This window comes from Oncorhynchus nerka, linkage group LG15 (genome assembly GCF_034236695.1).
Source record: "Oncorhynchus nerka isolate Pitt River linkage group LG15, Oner_Uvic_2.0, whole genome shotgun sequence".
Taxonomy (NCBI): domain Eukaryota; kingdom Metazoa; phylum Chordata; class Actinopteri; order Salmoniformes; family Salmonidae; genus Oncorhynchus; species Oncorhynchus nerka.
Window position 1 is genome coordinate 19,428,038 of NC_088410.1, and position 20,052 is coordinate 19,448,089.

At 38.2% G+C, this 20,052-nt stretch overlaps 1 long non-coding RNA gene across 3 annotated transcripts; it reads right to left on the minus strand.

Moving 5' to 3' along the window:
• Positions 1-16,966: 16,966 nt before the first annotated feature.
• Positions 16,967-19,043, minus strand: LOC135560101 (uncharacterized). Of its 3 annotated transcripts, none has more exons than XR_010458690.1 (3): positions 18,919-19,043; positions 17,872-17,962; positions 16,967-17,629 (listed from the first exon to the last, which is right to left on the minus strand). It is a non-coding gene; the product is annotated as an uncharacterized LOC135560101 (long non-coding RNA). The 3 variants fall into 3 exon arrangements; XR_010458689.1 differs by having other exon boundaries at positions 17,872-17,944; positions 18,919-19,021; XR_010458691.1 differs by lacking the exon at positions 18,919-19,043 and adding an exon at positions 18,338-18,618 and having other exon boundaries at positions 17,872-17,944.
• Between the last annotated feature and the right edge of the window lie 1,009 nt (positions 19,044-20,052).

The following is a 20,052-nucleotide window of genomic DNA, read 5'->3' on the forward strand; positions in this document are numbered from 1 at the left end:
CCTGTCCTGTCCTGTCCAGCATTACTATAGTATTACTCCATACTAATGGGTTATATATGTTCCTGTCCAGTCCAGTATTACTATAGTATTACTCCATCCTAATGGGTTATATATGTTCCTGTCCTGTCCTGTCCAGTATTACTATAGTATTACTCCATCCTAATGGGTTATATATGTTCCTGTCCAGTCCAGCATTACTATAGTATTACTCCATTCTAATGGGTTATATAAGTTCCTGTCCAGTCCAGTATTACTATAGTATTACTCCATCCTAATGGGTTATATATGTTCCTGTCCAGTTCTATCCAGTATTACTATAGTATTACTCCATCCCAGTGGGTTATATATGTTCCTGTCCTGTATTACTATAGTATTACTCCATCCTAATGGGTTATATATGTTCCTGTCCTGTCCAGTATTACTATAGTATTACTCCATCCGAATGGGTAATATATGTTCCTGTCCAGTCCAGCATTACTATAGTATTACTCCATCCTAATCGGTTATATATGGTCCTGTCCAGTATTACTATAGTATTACTCCATCCGAATGGGTTATATATGTTCCTGTCCAGTCCAGTATTACTATAGTATTACTCCATCCTAATGGGTTATATATGTTCCTGTCCAGTTCTATCCAGTATTACTACAGTATTACTCCATCCTAATGGGTTATATATGTTCCTGTCCTGTCCAGTATTACTATAGTATTACTCCATCCTAATGGGTTATATATGTTCCTGTCCAGGCCAGTATTACTATAGTATTACTCCATCCTAATGGGTTATATATGTTCCTGTCCAGGCCAGTATTACTATAGTATTACTCTATCCTAATGGGTTATATATGGTCCTGTCCTGTCCAGTATTACTATAGTATTACTCCATCCTAATGGGTTATATATGGTCCTGTCCTGTCCAGTATTACTATAGTATTACTCCATCCTAATGGGTTATATATGTTCCTGTCCTGTCCAGTATTACTATAGTATTACTCCATCCTAATGGGTTATATATGGTCCTGTCCAGTCCTGTCCAGTATTACTATAGTATTACTTCATCCTAATGAGTTATATATGTTCCTGTCCAGTCCAGTATTACTGTAGTATTACTCCATCCTAATGGGTTATATATGTTCCTGTCCTGTCCAGTATTACTGTAGTATTACTCCATCCTAATGGGTTATATATGTTCCTGTCCAGTCCAGTATTACTATAGTATTACTACATCCTAATTGGTTATATATGGTCCTGTCCTGTCCAGTATTACTATAGTATTACTCCATCCTAATCGGTTATATATGGTCCTGTCCTGTCCAGTATTACTATAGTATTACTCCTTCCGAATGGGTTATATATGTTCCAGTCCAGTATTACTATAGTATTACTCCATCCTAATGGGTTATATATGTTCCTGTCCAGTTCTATCCAGTATTACTACAGTTTTACTCCATCCTAATGGGTTATATATGTTCCTGTCCTGTCCAGTATTACTATAGTATTACTCCATCCTAATGGGTTATATATGGTCCTGTACAGTCCTGTACAGTATTACTACAGTATTACTTCATCCTAATGGGTTATATATGTTCCTGTCCTGTCCAGTATTACTATAGTATTACTCCATCCTAATGGGTTATATATGGTCCTGTCCTGTCCAGTATTACTACAGTATTACCCCATCCTAATGGGCTATATATGTTCCTGTCCAGGCCAGTATTACTATAGTATTACTCCATCCTAATGGGTTATATATGTTCCTGTCCAGGCCAGTATTACTATAGTATTACTCCATCCTAATGGGTTATATATGTTCCTGTCCAGGCCAGTATTACTATAGTATTACTCCATCCTAATGGGTTATATATGGTCCTGTCCTGTCCAGTATTACTATAGTATTACTCCATCCTAATGGGTTATATATGGTCCTGTCCTGTCCAGTATTACTATAGTATTACTCCATCCTAATGGGTTATATATGTTCCTGTCCAGGCCAGTATTACTATAGTATTACTCCATCCTAATGGGTTATATATGTTCCTGTCCAGGCCAGTATTACTATAGTATTACTCCATCCTAATGGGTTATATATGGTCCTGTCCTGTCCAGTATTACTATAGTATTACTCCATCCTAATGGGTTATATATGGTCCTGTCCTGTATTACTATATTATTACTCCATCCTAATGGGTTATATATGTTCCTGTCCTGTATTACTATAGTATTACTCCATCCTAATGGGTTATATATGGTCCTGTCCAATATTACTATAGTATTACTCCATCCTAATGGGTTATATATGTTCCTGTCCAGGCCAGTATTACTATAGTATTACTCCATCCTAATGGGTTATATATGTTCCTGTCCTGTCCAGTATTACTATAGTATTACTCCATCCTAATGGGTTATATATGTTCCTGTCCTGGCCAGTATTACTATAGTATTACTCCATCCTAATGGGTTATATATGTTCCTGTCCTGTCCTGTCCTGTATTACTATAGTATTACTCCATCCTAATGGGTTATATATGTTCCTGTCCTGTCCAGTATTACTATAGTATTACTCCATCCTAATGGGTTATATATGTCCCTGTCCAGTCCAGTATTACTGTAGTATTACTCCATCCTAATGGGTTACATATGTTCCTGTCCAGGCCAGTATTACTATAGTATTACTCCATCCTAATGGGTTATATATGTTCCTGTCCAGTCCAGCATTACTATAGTATTACTCCATTCTAATGGGTTACATAAGTTCCTGTCCAGTCCAGTATTACTATAGTATTACTCCATCCTAATGGGTTATATATGTTCCTGTCCAGTTCTATCCAGTATTACTATAGTATTACTCCATCCCAGTGGGTTATATATGTTCCTGTCCTGTCCTGTATTACTATAGTATTACTCCATCCTAATGGGTTATATATGTTCCTGTCCTGTCCAGTATTACTATAGTATTACTCCATCCTAATGGGTTATATATGGTCCTGTCCAGTATTACTATAGTATTACTTCATCCTAATGAGTTATATATGTTCCTGTCCAGTCCAGTATTACTGTAGTATTACTCCATCCTAATGGGTTATATATGTTCCTGTCCTGTCCAGTATTACTGTAGTATTACTCCATCCTAATGGGTTATATATGTTCCTGTCCAGTCCAGTATTACTATAGTATTACTACATCCTAATTGGTTATATATGGTCCTGTCCTGTCCAGTATTACTATAGTATTACTCCATCCTAATCGGTTATATATGGTCCTGTCCTGTCCAGTATTACTATAGTATTACTCCTTCCGAATGGGTTATATATGTTCCTGTCCAGTCCAGTATTACTATAGTATTACTCCATCCTAATGGGTTATATATGTTCCTGTCCAGTTCTATCCAGTATTACTACAGTATTACTCCATCCTAATGGGTTGTATATGTTCCTGTCCTGTCCAGTATTACTATAGTATTACTCCATCCTAATGGGTTATATATGGTCCTGTCCAGTCCTGTCCAGTATTACTACAGTATTACTTCATCCTAATGGGTTATATATGTTCCTGTCCTGTCCAGTATTACTATAGTATTACTCCATCCTAATGGGTTATATATGGTCCTGTCCTGTCCAGTATTACTACAGTATTACCCCATCCTAATGGGCTATATATGTTCCTGTCCAGGCCAGTATTACTATAGTATTACTCCATCCTAATGGGTTATATATGTTCCTGTCCAGGCCAGTATTACTATAGTATTACTCCATCCTAATGGGTTATATATGTTCCTGTCCAGGCCAGTATTACTATAGTATTACTCCATCCTAATGGGTTATATATGGTCCTGTCCTGTCCAGTATTACTATAGTATTACTCCATCCTAATGGGTTATATATGGTCCTGTCCTGTCCTGTCCAGTATTACTATAGTATTACTCCATCCTAATGGGTTATATATGTTCCTGTCCAGGCCAGTATTACTATAGTATTACTCCATCCTAATGGGTTATATATGGTCCTGTCCTGTATTACTATAGTATTACTCCATCCTAATGGGTTATATATGGTCCTGTCCTGTCCAATATTACTATAGTATTACTCCATCCTAATGGGTTATATATGTTCCTGTCCAGGCCAGTATTACTATAGTATTACTCCATCCTAATGGGTTATATATGTTCCTGTCCTGTCCAGTATTACTATAGTATTACTCCATCCTAATGGGTTATATATGTTCCTGTCCTGGCCAGTATTACTATAGTATTACTCCATCCTAATGGGTTATATATGTTCCTGTCCTGTCCTGTCCTGTATTACTATAGTATTACTCCATCCTAATGGGTTATATATGTTCCTGTCCTGTCCAGTATTACTATAGTATTACTCCATCCTAATGGGTTATATATGGTCCTGTCCAGTCCTGTCCAGTATTACTATAGTATTACTTCATCCTAATGAGTTATATATGTTCCTGTCCAGTCCAGTATTACTGTAGTATTACTCCATCCTAATGGGTTATATATGTTCCTGTCCTGTCCAGTATTACTGTAGTATTACTCCATCCTAATGGGTTATATATGTTCCTGTCCAGTCCAGTATTACTATAGTATTACTACATCCTAATTGGTTATATATGGTCCTGTCCTGTCCAGTATTACTATAGTATTACTCCATCCTAATCGGTTATATATGGTCCTGTCCTGTCCAGTATTACTATAGTATTACTCCTTCCGAATGGGTTATATATGTTCCTGTCCTGTCCAGTATTACTGTAGTATTACTCCATCCTAATGGGTTATATATGTTCCTGTCCAGTCCAGTATTACTATAGTATTACTCCATCCTAATGGGTTATATATGTTCCTGTCCTGTCCAGTATTACTATAGTATTACTCCATCCTAATGGGTTATATATGGTCCTGTCCTGTCCAGTATTACTATAGTATTACTCCATCCTAATGGGTTATATATGTTCCTGTCCAGTCCAGTATTACTATAGTATTACTCCATCCTAATGGGTTATATATGTTCCTGTCCAGTTCTATCCAGTATTACTACAGTATTACTCCATCCTAATGGGTTATATATGTTCCTGTCCTGTCCAGTATTACTATAGTATTACTCCATCCTAATGGGTTATATATGTTCCTGTCCTGTCCTGTCCAGTATTACTATAGTATTACTCCATCCTAATGGGTTATATATGTTCCTGTCCTGTCCAGTATTACTATAGTATTACTCCATCCTAATGGGTTATATATGGTCCTGTCCAGTATTACTATAGTATTACTTCATCCTAATGAGTTATATATGTTCCTGTCCAGTCCAGTATTACTGTAGTATTACTCCATCCTAATGGGTTATATATGTTCCTGTCCTGTCCAGTATTACTGTAGTATTACTCCATCCTAATGGGTTATATATGTTCCTGTCCAGTCCAGTATTACTATAGTATTACTACATCCTAATTGGTTATATATGGTCCTGTCCTGTCCAGTATTACTATAGTATTACTCCATCCTAATCGGTTATATATGGTCCTGTCCTGTCCAGTATTACTATAGTATTACTCCTTCCGAATGGGTTATATATGTTCCTGTCCAGTCCAGTATTACTATAGTATTACTCCATCCTAATGGGTTATATATGTTCCTGTCCAGTTCTATCCAGTATTACTCCATCCTAATGGGTTATATATGTTCCTGTCCTGTCCAGTATTACTATAGTATTACTCCATCCTAATGGGTTATATATGGTCCTGTACAGTCCTGTCCAGTATTACTACAGTATTACTTCATCCTAATGGGTTATATATGTTCCTGTCCTGTCCAGTATTACTATAGTATTACTCCATCCTAATGGGTTATATATGGTCCTGTCCTGTCCAGTATTACTACAGTATTACCCCATCCTAATGGGCTATATATGTTCCTGTCCAGGCCAGTATTACTATAGTATTACTCCATCCTAATGGGTTATATATGTTCCTGTCCAGGCCAGTATTACTATAGTATTACTCCATCCTAATGGGTTATATATGTTCCTGTCCAGGCCAGTATTACTATAGTATTACTCCATCCTAATGGGTTATATATGGTCCTGTCCTGTCCAGTATTACTATAGTATTACTCCATCCTAATGGGTTATATATGGTCCTGTCCTGTCCTGTCCAGTATTACTATAGTATTACTCCATCCTAATGGGTTATATATGTTCCTGTCCAGGCCAGTATTACTATAGTATTACTCCATCCTAATGGGTTATATATGGTCCTGTCCATTACTATAGTATTACTCCATCCTAATGGGTTATATATGTCCTGTCCTGTCCAATATTACTATAGTATTACTCCATCCTAATGGGTTATATATGTTCCTGTCCAGGCCAGTATTACTATAGTATTACTCCATCCTAATGGGTTATATATGTTCCTGTCCTGTCCAGTATTACTATAGTATTACTCCATCCTAATGGGTTATATATGTTCCTGTCCTGGCCAGTATTACTATAGTATTACTCCATCCTAATGGGTTATATATGTTCCTGTCCTGTCCTGTATTACTATAGTATTACTCCATCCTAATGGGTTATATATGTTCCTGTCCTGTCCAGTATTACTATAGTATTACTCCATCCTAATGGGTTATATATGGTCCTGTCCAGTCCTGTCCAGTATTACTATAGTATTACTCCATCCTAATGGGTTATATATGTCCCTGTCCAGTCCAGTATTACTGTAGTATTACTCCATCCTAATGGGTTATATATGTTCCTGTCCTGTCCTGTCCAGTATTACTGTAGTATTACTCCATCCTAATGGGTTATATATGTTCCTGTCCAGTCCAGTATTACTATAGTATTACTCCATCCTAATGGGTTATATATGGTCCTGTCCTGTCCAGTATTACTATAGTATTACTCCATCCAAATTGGTTATATATGGTCCTGTCCTGTCCAGTATTACTATAGTATTACTCCATCCGAATAGGTTATATATGTTCCTGTCCAGTCCAGTATTACTATAGTATTACTCCATCCTAATGGGTTATATATGTTCCTGTCCAGTTCTATCCAGTATTACTACAGTATTACTCCATCCTAATGGGTTATATATGTTCCTGTCCTGTCCAGTATTACTATAGTATTACTCCATCCTAATGGGTTATATATGGTCCTGTCCAGTCCTGTCCAGTATTACTACAGTATTACTTCATCCTAATGGGTTATATATGTTCCTGTCCTGTCCAGTATTACTATAGTATTACTCCATCCTAATGGGTTATATATGGTCCTGTCCTGTCCAGTATTACTACAGTATTACCCCATCCTAATGGGCTATATATGTTCCTGTCCAGGCCAGTATTACTATAGTATTACTCCATCCTAATGGGTTATATATGTTCCTGTCCAGGCCAGTATTACTATAGTATTACTCCATCCTAATGGGTTATATATGTTCCTGTCCAGGCCAGTATTACTATAGTATTACTCCATCCTAATGGGTTATATATGGTCCTGTCCTGTCCAGTATTACTATAGTATTACTCCATCCTAATGGGTTATATATGTTCCTGTCCTGTCCTGTCCTGTATTACTATAGTATTACTTCATCCTAATGAGTTATATATGTTCCTGTCCAGTCCAGTATTACTGTAGTATTACTCCATCCTAATGGGTTATATATGTTCCTGTCCTGTCCAGTATTACTGTAGTATTACTCCATCCTAATGGGTTATATATGTTCCTGTCCAGTCCAGTATTACTATAGTATTACTACATCCTAATTGGTTATATATGGTCCTGTCCTGTCCAGTATTACTATAGTATTACTCCATCCTAATGGGTTATATATGGTCCTGTCCTGTCCAGTATTACTATAGTATTACTCCTTCCGAATGGGTTATATATGTTCCTGTCCAGTCCAGTATTACTATAGTATTACTCCATCCTAATGGGTTATATATGTTCCTGTCCAGTTCTATCCAGTATTACTACAGTATTACTCCATCCTAATGGGTTGTATATGTTCCTGTCCTGTCCAGTATTACTATAGTATTACTCCATCCTAATGGGTTATATATGGTCCTGTCCAGTATTACTACAGTATTACTTCATCCTAATGGGTTATATATGTTCCTGTCCTGTCCAGTATTACTATAGTATTACTCCATCCTAATGGGTTATATATGGTCCTGTCCTGTCCAGTATTACTACAGTATTACCCCATCCTAATGGGTTATATATGTTCCTGTCCAGGCCAGTATTACTATAGTATTACTCCATCCTAATGGGTTATATATGTTCCTGTCCAGGCCAGTATTACTATAGTATTACTCCATCCTAATGGGTTATATATGTTCCTGTCCAGGCCAGTATTACTATAGTATTACTCCATCCTAATGGGTTATATATGGTCCTGTCCTGTCCAGTATTACTATAGTATTACTCCATCCTAATGGGTTATATATGGTCCTGTCCTGTCCTGTCCAGTATTACTATAGTATTACTCCATCCTAATGGGTTATATATGTTCCTGTCCAGGCCAGTATTACTATAGTATTACTCCATCCTAATGGGTTATATATGGTCCTGTCCTGTCCAGTATTACTATAGTATTACTCCATCCTAATGGGTTATATATGGTCCTGTCCTGTATTACTATAGTATTACTCCATCCTAATGGGTTATATATGTTCCTGTCCAGTGTATTACTATAGTATTACTCCATCCTAATGGGTTATATATGTTCCTGTCCTGTCCAATATTACTATAGTATTACTCCATCCTAATGGGTTATATATGTTCCTGTCCAGGCCAGTATTACTATAGTATTACTCCATCCTAATGGGTTATATATGTTCCTGTCCTGTCCAGTATTACTATAGTATTACTCCATCCTAATGGGTTATATATGTTCCTGTCCTGTCCAGTATTACTATAGTATTACTCCATCCTAATGGGTTATATATGTTCCTGTCCTGTCCTGTATTACTATAGTATTACTCCATCCTAATGGGTTATATATGTTCCTGTCCTGTCCAGTATTACTATAGTATTACTCCATCCTAATGGGTTATATATGTCCCTGTCCAGTCCAGTATTACTGTAGTATTACTCCATCCTAATGGGTTACATATGTTCCTGTCCAGGCCAGTATTACTATAGTATTACTCCATCCTAATGGGTTATATATGTTCCTGTCCAGTCCAGCATTACTATAGTATTACTCCATTATAATGGGTTACATAAGTTCCTGTCCAGTCCAGTATTACTATAGTATTACTCCATCCTAATGGGTTATATATGTTCCTGTCCAGTTCTATCCAGTATTACTATAGTATTACTCCATCCCAGTGGGTTATATATGTTCCTGTCCTGTCCTGTATTACTATAGTATTACTCCATCCTAATGGGTTATATATGTTCCTGTCCTGTCCAGTATTACTATAGTATTACTCCATCCGAATGGGTAATATATGTTCCTGTCCAGTCCAGCATTACTATAGTATTACTCCATCCTAATGGGTTATATATGTTCCTGTCCAGTTCTATCCAGTATTACTATAGTATTACTCCATCCCAGTGGGTTATATATGTTCCTGTCCTGTCCTGTATTACTATAGTATTACTCCATCCTAATGGGTTATATATGTTCCTGTCCTGTCCAGTATTACTATAGTATTACTCCATCCGAATGGGTAATATATGTTCCTGTCCAGTCCAGCATTACTATAGTATTACTCCATCCTAATCGGTTATATATGGTCCTGTCCAGTATTACTATAGTATTACTCCATCCTAATGGGTTATATATGTTCCTGTCCAGTCCAGTATTACTATAGTATTACTCCATCCTAATGGGTTATATATGTTCCTGTCCAGTCCAGTATTACTATAGTATTACTCCATCCTAATGGGTTATATATGTTCCTGTCCAGTCCAGTATTACTATAGTATTACTCCATCCTAATCGGTTATATATGGTCCTGTCCTGTCCAGTATTACTATAGTATTACTCCTTCCGTGGGTTATATATGTTCCTGTCCAGTCCAGTATTACTATAGTATTACTCCATCCTAATGGGTTATATATGTTCCTGTCCAGTTCTATCCAGTATTACTACAGTATTACTCCATCCTAATGGGTTATATATGTTCCTGTCCTGTCCAGTATTACTATAGTATTACTCCATCCTAATGGGTTATATATGGTCCTGTCCAGTCCTGTCCAGTATTACTACAGTATTACTTCATCCTAATGGGTTATATATGTTCCTGTCCTGTCCAGTATTACTATAGTATTACTCCATCCTAATGGGTTATATATGTTCCTGTCCTGTCCAGTATTACTATAGTATTACTCCATCCTAATGGGTTATATATGTTCCTGTCCAGGCCAGTATTACTATAGTATTACTCCATCCTAATGGGTTATATATGTTCCTGTCCAGGCCAGTATTACTATAGTATTACTCCATCCTAATGGGTTATATATGTTCCTGTCCAGGCCAGTATTACTATAGTATTACTCCATCCTAATGGGTTATATATGGTCCTGTCCTGTCCAGTATTACTATAGTATTACTCCATCCTAATGGGTTATATATGGTCCTGTCCTGTCCTGTCCAGTATTACTATAGTATTACTCCATCCTAATGGGTTATATATGTTCCTGTCCAGGCCAGTATTACTATAGTATTACTCCATCCTAATGGGTTATATATGGTCCTGTCCTGTCCAGTATTACTATAGTATTACTCCATCCTAATGGGTTATATATGGTCCTGTCCTGTCCAGTATTACTATAGTATTACTCCATCCTAATGGGTTATATATGTTCCTGTCCTGTATTACTATAGTATTACTCCATCCTAATGGGTTATATATGTTCCTGTCCTGTCCAGTATTACTATAGTATTACTCCATCCTAATGGGTTATATATGTTCCTGTCCAGGCCAGTATTACTATAGTATTACTCCATCCTAATGGGTTATATATGTTCCTGTCCTGTCCAGTATTACTATAGTATTACTCCATCCTAATGGGTTATATATGTTCCTGTCCTGGCCAGTATTACTATAGTATTACTCCATCCTAATGGGTTATATATGTTCCTGTCCTGTCCTGTATTACTATAGTATTACTCCATCCTAATGGGTTATATATGTTCCTGTCCTGTCCAGTATTACTATAGTATTACTCCATCCTAATGGGTTATATATGTTCCTGTCCAGTCCAGTATTACTATAGTATTACTCCATCCTAATGGGTTATATATGTTCCTGTCCAGTCCAGTATTACTATAGTATTACTCCATCCTAATGGGTTATATATGTTCCTGTCCAGTCCAGTATTACTATAGTATTACTCCATCCTAATGGGTTATATATGTTCCCGTCCAGGCCAGTATGACTATAGTATTACTCCATCCTAATGGGTTATATATGTTCCTGTCCAGTTCTATCCAGTATTACTATAGTATTACTCCATCCCAGTGGGTTATATATGTTCCTGTCCTGTCCTGTATTACTATAGTATTACTCCATCCTAATGGGTTATATATGTTCCTGTCCTGTCCAGTATTACTATAGTATTACTCCATCCGAATGGGTAATATATGTTCCTGTCCAGTCCAGCATTACTATAGTATTACTCCATCCTAATCGGTTATATATGGTCCTGTCCAGTATTACTATAGTATTACTCCATCCGAATGGGTTATATATGTTCCTGTCCAGTCCAGTATTACTATAGTATTACTCCATCCTAATGGGTTATATATGTTCCTGTCCAGGCCAGTTTTACTATAGTATTACTCCATCCTAATGGGTTATATATGGTCCTGTCCTGTCCAGTATTACTATAGTATTACTCCATCCTAATGGGTTATATATGGTCCTGTCCTGTATTACTATAGTATTACTCCATCCTAATGGGTTATATATGTTAATGTCCTGTATTACTATAGTATTACTCCATCCTAATGGGTTATATATGGTCCTGTCCTGTCCAATATTACTATAGTATTACTCCATCCTAATGGGTTATATATGTTCCTGTCCAGGCCAGTATTACTATAGTATTACTCCATCCTAATGGGTTATATATGTTCCTGTCCTGTCCAGTATTACTATAGTATTACTCCATCCTAATGGGTTATATATGTTCCTGTCCTGGCCAGTATTACTATAGTATTACTCCATCCTAATGGGTTATATATGTTCCTGGCCTGTCCTGTCCTGTATTACTATAGTATTACTCCATCCTAATGGGTTATATATGTTCCTGTCCTGTCCAGTATTACTATAGTATTACTCCATCCTAATGGGTTATATATGGTCCTGTCCAGTCCTGTCCAGTATTACTATAGTATTACTTCATCCTAATGAGTTATATATGTTCCTGTCCAGTCCAGTATTACTGTAGTATTACTCCATCCTAATGGGTTATATATGTTCCTGTCCTGTCCAGTATTACTGTAGTATTACTCCATCCTAATGGGTTATATATGTTCCTGTCCAGTCCAGTATTACTATAGTATTACTACATCCTAATTGGTTATATATGGTCCTGTCCTGTCCAGTATTACTATAGTATTACTCCATCCTAATCGGTTATATATGGTCCTGTCCTGTCCAGTATTACTATAGTATTACTCCTTCCGAATGGGTTATATATGTTCCTGTCCAGTCCAGTATTACTATAGTATTACTCCATCCTAATGGGTTATATATGTTCCTGTCCAGTTCTATCCAGTATTACTACAGTATTACTCCATCCTAATGGGTTGTATATGTTCCTGTCCTGTCCAGTATTACTATAGTATTACTCCATCCTAATGGGTTATATATGGTCCTGTCCAGTATTACTACAGTATTACTTCATCCTAATGGGTTATATATGTTCCTGTCCTGTCCAGTATTACTATAGTATTACTCCATCCTAATGGGTTATATATGGTCCTGTCCTGTCCAGTATTACTACAGTATTACCCCATCCTAATGGGCTATATATGTTCCTGTCCAGGCCAGTATTACTATAGTATTACTCCATCCTAATGGGTTATATATGTTCCTGTCCAGGCCAGTATTACTATAGTATTACTCCATCCTAATGGGTTATATATGTTCCTGTCCAGGCCAGTATTACTATAGTATTACTCCATCCTAATGGGTTATATATGGTCCTGTCCTGTCCAGTATTACTATAGTATTACTCCATCCTAATGGGTTATATATGGTCCTGTCCTGTCCTGTCCAGTATTACTATAGTATTACTCCATCCTAATGGGTTATATATGTTCCTGTCCAGGCCAGTATTACTATAGTATTACTCCATCCTAATGGGTTATATATGGTCCTGTCCTGTCCAGTATTACTATGGTATTACTCCATCCTAATGGGTTATATATGGTCCTGTCCTGTATTACTATAGTATTACTCCATCCTAATGGGTTATATATGTTCCTGTCCTGTATTACTATAGTATTACTCCATCCTAATGGGTTATATATGGTCCTGTCCTGTCCAATATTACTATAGTATTACTCCATCCTAATGGGTTATATATGTTCCTGTCCAGGCCAGTATTACTATAGTATTACTCCATCCTAATGGGTTATATATGTTCCTGTCCTGTCCAGTATTACTATAGTATTACTCCATCCTAATGGGTTATATATGTTCCTGTCCTGGCCAGTATTACTATAGTATTACTCCATCCTAATGGGTTATATATGTTCCTGTCCTGTCCTGTATTACTATAGTATTACTCCATCCTAATGGGTTATATATGTTCCTGTCCTGTCCAGTATTACTATAGTATTACTCCATCCTAATGGGTTATATATGTCCCTGTCCAGTCCAGTATTACTGTAGTATTACTCCATCCTAATGGGTTACATATGTTCCTGTCCAGGCCAGTATTACTATAGTATTACTCCATCCTAATGGGTTATATATGTTCCTGTCCAGTCCAGCATTACTATAGTATTACTCCATCCTAATGGGTTATATATGTTCCTGTCCTGGCCAGTATTACTATAGTATTACTCCATCCTAATGGGTTATATATGTTCCTGTCCTGTCCTGTATTACTATAGTATTACTCCATCCTAATGGGTTATATATGTTCCTGTCCTGTCCAGTATTACTATAGTATTACTCCATCCTAATGGGTTATATATGTCCCTGTCCAGTCCAGTATTACTGTAGTATTACTCCATCCTAATGGGTTACATATGTTCCTGTCCAGGCCAGTATTACTATAGTATTACTCCATCCTAATGGGTTATATATGTTCCTGTCCAGTCCAGCATTACTATAGTATTACTCCATTCTAATGGGTTACATAAGTTCCTGTCCAGTCCAGTATTACTATAGTATTACTCCATCCTAATGGGTTATATATGTTCCTGTCCAGTTCTATCCAGTATTACTATAGTATTACTCCATCCCAGTGGGTTATATATGTTCCTGTCCTGTCCTGTATTACTATAGTATTACTCCATCCTAATGGGTTATATATGTTCCTGTCCTGTCCAGTATTACTCCATCCTAATGGGTTATATATGGTCCTGTCCAGTATTACTATAGTATTACTTCATCCTAATGAGTTATATATGTTCCTGTCCAGTCCAGTATTACTGTAGTATTACTCCATCCTAATGGGTTATATATGTTCCTGTCCTGTCCAGTATTACTGTAGTATTACTCCATCCTAATGGGTTATATATGTTCCTGTCCTGTCCAGTATTACTGTAGTATTACTCCATCCTAATGGGTTATATATGTTCCTGTCCTGTCCAGTATTACTGTAGTATTACTCCATCCTAATGGGTTATATATGTTCCTGTCCTGTCCAGTATTACTATAGTATTACTCCATCCTTAATGGGTTATATATGTTCCTGTCCTGTCCATTATTACTATAGTATTACTCCATCCTAATGGGTTATATATGTTCCTGTCCAGGCCAGTATTACTATAGTATTACTCCATCCTAAGGGGTTCTATTTTTTTTTATTTTATTTAACTGGGCAAGTCAGTTAAGAACAAATTCTTATTTTCAATGACGGCCTAGGAACAGTGGGTTAACTGCCTTGTTCAGGGGCAGAACGACAGATTTGTACCTTGTCAACTCGGGGATATGAGCTTGCAACCTTTCGGTTACTAGGCCAACGCTCTAACCACTAGGCTACCCTGCCGCCCCTATATGGTCCAATCCTGTCCAGTATTACTATAGTATTACTCCATCCTAAGGGATTCTATATGGTCCTATCCAGTATTTCTATAATATTACTTCATCCTAAGGGATTCTATATGGTCCTATCCAGTATTACTATAGTATTACTTCATCCTAAGGGATTCTATATGGTCCTGTCCAGTCCTATCTGATTCTATCTGGTTCTGGCCAGTATTCCCTCCCTCCTTCCCTCTGCGGTAACCCAGGTGGTGGTTCTGTCCTGTTCTATCCGGTTCTGACCAGTTATATCTGGTACTAACCAGTATTCTCCTCCCTCTGCAGTAACCCAGGTGGTGGTTCTGACCAGTTCTATCTGGTTCTAACCAGTATTCTCCTCCCTCTGCAGTAACCCAGGTGGTGGTTCTGACCAGTTCTATCTGGTTCTAACCAGTATTCTCCTCTCCCTACAGTAACCCAGGTGGTGGTGATACAGCAGCCGCTGCTAAGAGACGTACCCGGCCAGATGACGTGTCCCCACTGTCAGGTCCCGGTTCTGACAGAGACCACACACACCCCTGGACTGGTCACCTGGCTCATCTGTGGAGTCCTCTGCTGCTTCATGTGAGTTATACAAGCACACACACCATATGCAGACATGTGGCAAACATTTTTTTTCTCTCAAACACACATACACTGTAGAGATGGATACACACACTGAATCCCTTCTCTCTAGGTGCTGGCCGTGCTCTTGGATTCCATTCTGTGTTGACTCCTGTAAGGATGTAGAACACCGCTGCCCCAACTGCAAGAGAGTGATCCACATCCACAAACGCGAATAGACCAAGATGAGACACATGCCACAAAGTGATCCACATACACAAACACATGTGACTAGACCAAGATGAGAAACCTGCCACAAATTGATCCACAACTATCCCCGGCCCACAGACACTGCTGCCACAAAGTGATCTATACTTTTATGAATCCATTCCAATACACCACAAGTCTACACTTGTCTCACCCCCCCCCCTTAAAAGATTTAGATGCACTATTGTAAAGTGGCTGTTCCACTGGATGTCATAAGGTGAATGCACCAATTTGTAAGTCGCTCTGGATAAGAGCGTCTGCTAAATGACTTAAATGTAAATGTACACCACTACACAACTAGTCTACAACTCTACACCACTAGGTCAAGAACGTTTTTAGTACCTGAGTAATGGTGACTCATATTTCCAACCATAACACACACGCTTGTGAACAATAGTCTGACTGTGGCTGAAATGACTACTGGAAGACCAGCGTAACATTGACTAGTGTCCGTGTGTAACAAGCTAAGGCCACTTCTAGCAGACTCTTTACACTGATTGTAATATATGTTTTCTTTCATTCTGTGAATCTTCATGTTAGACAGAAAGTAGGATTCTATTTGTATTGACATTGGTATTGATTGGTTGTTGGGTTTTTTAAAGGGACAGTCCACAGTTGAAACAATAAAAAAGCTGAACCCTGCCTCTGTTTTTGTAAAAAGCTGTGGGATGGGTCTGGAGAAGTGTAACCGCTCTAAGACAGAGCTATGCATACAATGACTGACCATCCAACGTCATAGCTTCATCAATGTTTTGGGCTATACAGTGCTATTTTTACATTTACAACATTGGAGCAAAACAAGCTGATATTTTGGGTTCTGATGGGGTACAACAGTTGAACTAAGCACAAGTTATATTAACTGCGGATTGCCCCCTTTACTGATTAACAATAATTGTTTTAAAAGTCAATAATAACAGACTTTTGAGACAATAGTGGCCCTTTTTTCCAGAAACACACACTTTAATATTTTTTTCTAAAACGTATTCACCTGAAAAAAGGCCTGTGTGAGGTGTGTTAACTATTCTTTATAGCAATAGACAAGTGTGTAGGTGTGGCTTATAGGGTGTCTAATTGTTCTAAATGTTTTCAAAATGGGTGAGAGTCTGTTTTGTTTTTGTACAGACACCACTCCTACCTAAACAGCACCCTCACCCGCAAAGTAGAAATCAAAGGAAGAGAAACTGGAAATTGAATAACTGCAGTTGACATAGCTAAGTAAATGGAAGAATACTCTTATTGCAATGTGGATGGCTTTGGTTGAGCATAGTGTAGTCTATGGTGTTGCCAAGGAACAGCATCCTTTGTGAAGAAGTAGGAGGTGAAGGTCTCCTGCACACGGATTGCCTACTGTGCTGTGTTGTTGGCCCCCATCCTGGCAACATCCTGCAGAGCAGCAGACCTCTCCTCTGGCACACGGCAGAGCGCTGCAGGTCCCCTCCTGCTCATCATCATGAAGTTATGCAGGACACAGGTAGTCTTCACAGATGCCTGAAATCCCCCACGAGACAGTCCCAGATGGCCCTGGTCACCCAACTGTGCAGTGCCCTACACAGTAACTGTAGGCAATCGTTTAAGAAATCTCCAGTTGCAAGGCATCTGTAGGAATATGGAAGATAATGTCATTAGACTTTTACATTACCAGGTCATTGTGGATTAGTATAAAGTATAATATATCTTATAAACAAACAAACATAACATTGGATAGATGTATGTGACAACAGCAGGATCATATCAAGGATAGCGTCACAAATGAATACATAAATACTACTTGAAGCTTGATGATGACTTGATCATTTGAATCAGCTGAGTGGCACTAAGGCAAAAATTAAAATGTGTACCCCTTTGAGACCCCAGGAACAGGACTGGGAACCATTGTTCTTCATCTGCAGACAGGGTTTCACAGCTCTGTATCTGAGGACAGAAAACAGACTTCATTATACTAAAATTAGACTGCACTGAATATTATGTTACGATTCTCTCCGTCCTCACTTCTTACTATGGAGTGGAACTACACAACAGTACCTGCCCTATCCAGAATAGCCTACTCTACCTTCTGACAGTTGGAGCAGCTATCCTTTCACTCTCTTCCATGGCTGTTAGCTAGCTACCTACAAATGCATTTGGAGTTTGTTTTACAATTACATCAAGATAGCTAGTCATTATGAAGTTAGGTAACTGGTGAAATTTAATTCAGTATGTAAAGTTTGTTAGATAGCTAGCTACGTTAGCAGCTCAGTTGGGTTAACTTGCACTGTAGCTAGTTAGCTGATAATTCATCAACTGCGTTAAAATGCTTATACTAACCTTACTATTTTTTAAGTAAGCTTATTGGTCATAGTATGGGTATAGTTAGTCTACCACAAGTTCCCGCACTTCATTCACCAAAATACAAAGTACACAAGCAGTGGACAACATTTCCGTTCTTTCATGGCCCATAATAATGCAGTTCTTCAGAAAATAGGCTCCAACGTTTTCAGATTTGAACAAAATGGCGAAAAATATGCGGCGCGATGGGTAACGATGCTTCGAGGGTGACTGTTGTTGATGTGTGCAGAGGGTCCCTTGTTTGCGCCCGGGTATGGGCGAGGGGACGGTCTAAAGTTATACTGTTACACAAGTGTACAGGCCATAACAAATATCATTTTAATTATGCACGTTCACTCAATTTGCACTATACACATAATATAAATGACGACGCGACACACAGCTTTTGTTTCTTATATCCCATACGTAACTGTATTGCAGAAATACAGTTTGACATTTGCTATCATTGTTTTCTATGTTGCGTGCACGCTTCATAGTTTACGTGGTAACAGTCATTGTTATAATTTAACCATTATCATTCTCAAGTAAATAGTCACAGTTCAAAGTAATGTCTTGTTTACCTCTATTCCTCAGCAGTGATGGATGCCACGGTGTGCTGATAAAGGAGGTCCGACCTGAATCCCAGGGTTAAAATACGGTTCCGGAAGGGAGTTGGGAAATGCCCACCCTCTGTTCACCCCAGTGGAACTCTTTTTCCCTTTGACGAGTTTAAAATAGCGAAGTACAGTTATACATTGATATTGTATACTGTTATTGATAAAATAATGCTTATATTTAACGTTAACATTATTGTGGAAATGTAAAACTTGACGGTTTGCAGACTTGCCTTGGAGCTGGCCACTCCCCTTATAATGGAACGTCCCATCAGCGAGTTGATTTTTGGTTTATGTACGTTCTGTTCCTGCACGTTATAGCGTAGTTCTTTTTAACGTTAATACTTTATAGGACTGTTCGTTTTTCAAGTCATTTAGCCCTTGGTATATTTTAAAGCACTTTGGTTTATTTGCTTGTCATAATTTGTATCATCCAAGTTTTGATAAATAAACCCCCTTATTGTTTCATTGTGACACTCACTTGATTTGATTGACAGCCTGACTCAGCGTTCTCTTCAACAGAGCCTGGATGCTCCTGATCAACTCCACCTCCTGCGGTACACAAACACAACCATCACCTTATTTTCAGATTGGTTTCTAGTGAAATAACATCTAGGCAACATGTAATAATGATACAAGTATTTAGGTGAACTAGAGCAAAGACAAATCAATATTTATTTTGTGTCATCAGCAGCTCCTCCTCTACGCTGTCGCCGTTCCCGACAGGTTAGGTTATCCGTGGCAGTAGCCAAGCCAGAGGAGGGATACAAGTGTATGTGGGCGGGAGGCCACTCTAAAGTGTGCCATAAGCCACCTCCAACATTGTTTTAGACAATATGGCAGAATGTTGAATAACCACGCCAGACCAGGACCTCCACATCTGGGTTCTTCACCTGCAGGATCGTCTGAGACCAGCCACCCAGACAGCTGATGAAATTGAGGACTATTTTTGTCTGTAATAAAGCCCTTTTTGTGGGGAACAAATCATTCTGATTGGCCGGGCCTGGCTCCCAAGTAGGTGGTCCTATGCTCTTCCAGGCCCGTCTATGGCTGCGCCCCTGCCCAGTCATATGAAGTCCATAGATTAGAGCCGAATACATT